Here is a 6160-nt window from a genome sequence, read left to right on the forward strand (position 1 = left end):
TAACCTTATTCATATACATTTCATACCAAAAAATCTACAACATTTTTTTTCTCAAAATATCTATAAACATTTAGAGAAGAGAGTTAGTCAAAGTAAGTCAACCTGTAAGAAAACATCAGTAGGCAATCGGAGCTACTTAATAGTCCAGTACGCAAACTTATCCAAAAACGTCTTCGGAACATGATGCTTCTTCAGATCAATCGACAGATCCGCTTAATACGTCTCCCACAGCTACAATTAACACTCAATTCAGATAACAATCTACTGTATTATGAATTAATAATCAATATTCCTAAAAAATCATATATCATTAACAAACTAAAAACATACCCTACAACAATTCCACTTCCACTCCGTACTAAAACAATTGAATACCTTAACCAAAATAAAATGAATGAGAACAAAATTGAAGGTTAGGGTTTTAACCTTCAAAAATGATTAACATGATTAGAATCATAAAACACAGGAATAAAAAACAATAAAACTAAAAACAAAGAAACATTCTTTGACTGGATTAATAGGATTGATTTGTCTGAAGAAGATGATGATGCAGAGGTTTGGTTAGGGTTTGCAAAGAAAAGTAAATTGAAAGATGAAATGCGTAGGGGATTAACAGACCTCAAAGAATCGAATAAGTGGCTTCATTGGATAAGAGAAAACACAGAGATGTAGAAGAATGAAAGCAGCGATGAACTATGTTAGGGTTTACAAAGAGCTTTAGATTTAGGGTTTGTGAAAATATGAAAGTGTGTGGAGGAAGAAAGCGCTCAAAAAAATATAAGGGATCCGTTTTCAAATTTGAAAAACCCATACATCTGACCCGATAATAAACGGATCCCGCGTACCACATTTTTTTGGTTTGTGTTTTGACAATTTTGGTTTGTTTACAAAGAGATTATATGAATTCCCTCCCAAAATCAAGGTTCACTAAACCAATGGATGCCACATAAGCAAAATGGCTCCACCATTCAAGAACACATAGCCCAAATCATCTCATTTATTAATATATATAGATCCGAGATAGCGGATACAAAAGCATATAAAACTAAAAACTATACAAATTCAATAACATTAATCATAAACTTATACAAATTTACAAACAAAAAATGTATAAAATCTACGAACATAAAGAAAATAAAGTTACATATTCATCATAAGCTTGTTTTGTCTTCATCTCTGCTATAGAAGTGAACTTGATGCAGTAAATTAATACAAAGGATGAAACTTCAATTGCACCAAGGAAGATACTGATCCACAAAATGAACTTGATGGACCCATGTAGTTGAAAATTGGAACATACTGATTGTACGGTGAGCATGAACAAATTTATTATTGTTGTTATTATTCCTTCCTGCTTCCCATTATACCGGTGGATGAAGAAAGTTTCCGGTGAGCATGAAGGAAGATTGTAACACCCCGACCCGAATAGGGCTGACGTGTCACTCTTACAGATATCAAAACTAAAAACCAATCCATAACATTAAATAAAAGATCCTAATTACATTTTATTACGTTACTAAAATAAAGATTCTTGGTCAGCAACTTCCTAACGCTCCTCACTGAAATCCCATAGTATCCCAGATTACCTGTAAAACAAATAAGACAAACACAAAAAGAAAAATACGGCTGAGCCAAAACTTTGCTCAGTAACGGAGAAATCAACAGTACAAGTAAAGTCATATCAGTGGAAAACCAAACATAACGTAACAGAACTAAGACTGAACTGAAACGGTCACTGACACGAGTACTAAAACAGATGCAGACACAAGACTGACACAAAAACTGATACACGAACCGATCTAAAACTTCAACGGAAACTGATACAGAAACCAAAGTCAGTCAATAACAGATACCGACCAAACACAAACCGATGTAGAGACTGATACGTCGTTGACCATGATGACCAAGGCATTTTATCATGTATAAAAGGACTCATTTTAAAACATCGTTTAAATTATCTAGTACTCATATAACAAGAAAATTTTCTGACCAATCATTTGTCAATGGAACGTTCGAACAAATCAAAAACTAATAACTATCAGATATTTTGAACGTCTAATAATGCTATTGTTTTTAAAACAAGATACTTGGCAAAACTATTTTCTTATAATGAATGTTTCAATCTTATCAAAATAAAATAATTTGTCATATTTGATAGCAAACCATTATTAGATAAAAAAATAACTAATTTTCTAAAGATGAAAAGTTATATATAAGAAATAGAATAATTCAACTTGGATTTAAGAACGAAGTACTTATGACAATCTCGTAAACCGACATGGGAAGATGATACAGAAACAAAGCAAAAATGTAAACAGAAACATTTTAAATACCATTTAAAAATCCCTTAACCTTTAAAAGAAAAGAATTGTTGAAGTCATTTTCTTTAAAGAAATGTTTAGATGAAGATCAATATATATTAATTGATCATACCCCATAAGTTATTATTTAATCAAAATAATTATTTTATAGCTTTGGAGATTTACATGTAACAACCAAAATAATATGGATAACCAGATTTTAAAACTAGAATAATTTAATCCTTACGAAACTTATTAAACCGATCGAGAGAGTTGACACAAAAGAAAGACAGATTCAACGACAATTATAGAACAAAGATTGAATCAAATACTGAATACAGGTACTGACAGATACAAACTATACGTATAACACGGAAATGTAATCTAAATTGAGACTGATACTAAGACGAAACTGATACAGAGACAGACACTGAGTCAGAACAGACATAACTAATACAGAACATAATCGGATACTGAACATAATGATTAACTCGACACATGATCGGAAACATGACCAGATGCGTACAAAACATATCAGACATATCAAAACAAATACTAAACATATTCAGATACAGAGACATATACTGACTTACACGACATATGTATATCAACAGAACAATCGTGTAACATAGGAGCACCCAAAGCTACAAACAAACAGACTGGTACACAGCTAGCTAGTCCATGCACCTATGAGATGGTGAGTGTGGCGTGCACCCATTATTCCATCTCCAGACAAACAAACTCAAACTCAGAGTTAAGATCGATCTATACGCCTCTAGTGGCCAAGGTGCTACACAAGCACAAGCTAGAGACGCCGTGAACTTTTATTACGCACTGTCACGATAAGTGCCATGCCGTTGACGCCCAAACGACAAGCCAGACATGCTTGGATGGCAGATTATATATACTAAGGTCTTGTAAATAATTTACACGTAACGGAAAATAATATTGACAGGAACATGCGACCATGAGTACAAGTCTGAGGTATGGCATGCTACAACTCACTAGTAAACAAACATATACAAACTGACTCATACAATGTATCACATATCAAACAAGTACTAATACCAAATCATGAAAATCAAACATGGGAGAGAGACAAAGATCCACACTACAAAGTAACGGATACAAATTTATACTACGATGAAAAGGAAACGAAATCAGTACTGACGAGTAACAAAAAAAATATATACTATAATGTAAAAGAAACGGAATCCGTACCTTAATGCGTAACGCCAACTCGACGAAATGGAAAACTATATTTGAACACCTAAATATAAATTATATGTCTTAGATTTTCTTTTAACATTAGGACATTTCTTGATTTTCTGAATATAGGTTCGCCACCAGGTTTTTTTTTTTTTTTTTTTTTGAAACCAATAAATAATTTCCAAGAACGTGCGATCAAAATTTACAAAACTCTTAAATCAATAAAACTTGTAAGTTGACTTCAGAAACTTGTATCACAACAATATTTTAAAATAATGAACCAAGATATATATGTATATATTAAAATAATTTACTAGTGATTCACATGTATTGCAGATAAAGAATTTACATGACCGCCACTAAATATTTTAAAAACAATAATCTGATGGGAGCAAGAACTTGGAAACGGTCATAACCATGCAAAGCCATCCGGTGGCTAGCATTGAATTAAGAAAGAAAAAAAAAGAAAAAAAAACAATTTGGCGATTGAATATTGTCGACTACGCATGACTTATAAAGATGAGCGTTAAATCTCGGTTGGCAGAGATTTACCTTACGGTGACGAGGGTCATCTATGGGAAATGCAAGCAGTGACCAAACGTTTCACAACAAGGGTATTGGTGCTCGGATGACGGTAATGTATTGCGGCAATCAAGCACAAACCAATACGGCGTCATTGGTGACGGTAACTGAAGGTGACAACAATCTGTAGAATCCGGAATCTGAGAACGATAATAGAAACGGAGAATGAAAACATCAACTGAATTCGTTGCTTACCTGGTTTGGGAGTGATGGTGGCCACGATAAAGCTGTTGCGGTCACGGTGTGGCTATGTGTGGTGGTGAGTGGTGGATATGTGGCGGTTGTCATAGTTGTAGGCGAGTGGTGGTTCATGGTAACGGAACGGTTGAGGGTGTGGTTCGAGAAATAAGATGTGGGTGAAGGAGTTATGTGGGTGTATATATATTATTGATTGTGAAACAAGTTATATGGAAATCAAATTCCCAATTTCACGGGATTTGTTATGGCAAAATTTGTGATTGAAATTTAGAGAAGATACATGTACGATTCGGTCTATATTTAAAGTAATTGAAATTTGCAATACACACCCTCTAGGTTTAAGACAAACTATAAAACAAATCGTTTAGTTATATATAATAATATTTAATAGACATTAATCTATTATAATTCAATTGAATATAAAATGTGTACGTAAATTACTTACTAGTATTTACCCATCAACTTATATCTAAACAAATAACGTTATTTTAATGCAGCTAATTATTTTGTCGATTCCGTATTAAATTCGGTTAACACTGGCATGGTTAATCAGTATTTATTACTTTGGGGTTTTCCAAATTTTTTTTTTCGACTATTACAAATATTTTCAAGAAATGATTTTTCTTAAGTCTTGTCTATGTGTATATGTGTCTAGGTATAAAGATTTTGTGTTTTTGAAAGTGTATTTTCAACCGTTGATTTAAAAGGATTTGAGCAATGGATCACCCTAGGATTGTGATCCATGTGATGGCTGACCAAGCATTTTGATTGGCTCATGTGTTTATATTTGAAAGTGATTTATTTACCACATACCTTCACCACATTCTTTTTAGTTGAAAATTGGAATCTATGAGTTTTATTATTGTTGCAAATAAATTATCAATATATTTTTATAAAACATTTTTTTAAACTATATATTTCAAAATTTGTATTCTACACTATATAGATAGACCAAGTCATTTTTTTAAATCTTATATTTATTATACATTTAAATATGTTTTCAATTCAAGTTTAAATTTAGTAGGGCTGTCCAAACCGCTCGCCGCTCGCCGCTCACTCGGAAATTGCTCGGAAAATGATCGTTCAATTTGAGGCTCGGTTGTAAACGAGTCGCTCTCCTTGGTTCGGTTTATAAACGAGCCAAGCATGAGCAAATGTTTGTCCGGCTCGGTTCGGCTCGAATTATTATTTATAATTAATATATATACGTATACATATACACATACATATATAAACACTTATATACACAAATATAAATGATACATATATGCACACACCTATATATCGCTCGGTTCGGCTCGGCTCGTGCACAACCCTAGTTGTTAGGCCTTGTGTAAGGGCACTATTTGGCCGTGAAGAAGCTTGATAACACCCCAACACTATCCTCTTGTGCGTTATAAGGGCATGAAGATGTACGCGCATTTATATTATAATGCCAAATGAGGAGCAAATAAATTCGGTATCGAAAACGCCAAATAGCAGGTACCGAAAAAAAAATTCGGTATAAATTTAAATATTTAAAATATGGTAATAATAAAACTAGTTAAATATTTAAATATGGTTATAAATTTTCCATCACAAATGTGTAGCAAGTTGCTATACATTTCCTATGCAATAATTAATAATAATGCTGATTAAACATTAAAATATAATATAAGTATAATAATAAATATTTTGTCATAAATGCGTAGCAAGTTGCTACACACTTAGACGTTATAATTAATAATACTATTAGTTAAACATTTAAATATGACACCAATATAATAATAAATGTTTTGTCACAAATGCGTAACAAATTGCTACGCATTTCATACGCAATAATTAAGAATATTATTAGTTAAGCTTTTAAATATAATTCAAATATAATATTA

The 6160-nt window shown here is 32.4% G+C and overlaps 1 long non-coding RNA gene across 1 annotated transcript; it reads right to left on the reverse strand.

The window, feature by feature from the left end:
- Positions 1-1040: 1040 nt before the first annotated feature.
- On the reverse strand, positions 1041-4522 carry LOC110918006. Its single transcript, XR_002581012.2, has 4 exons — positions 4287-4522; positions 4062-4215; positions 3522-3570; positions 1041-1586 (listed from the first exon to the last, which is right to left on the reverse strand). It is a non-coding gene; the product is annotated as an uncharacterized LOC110918006 (long non-coding RNA).
- Positions 4523-6160: the final 1638 nt, after the last annotated feature.

The sequence above is a fragment of the Helianthus annuus genome, chromosome 16 (genome assembly GCF_002127325.2).
Source record: "Helianthus annuus cultivar XRQ/B chromosome 16, HanXRQr2.0-SUNRISE, whole genome shotgun sequence".
NCBI lineage: Eukaryota > Viridiplantae > Streptophyta > Magnoliopsida > Asterales > Asteraceae > Helianthus > Helianthus annuus.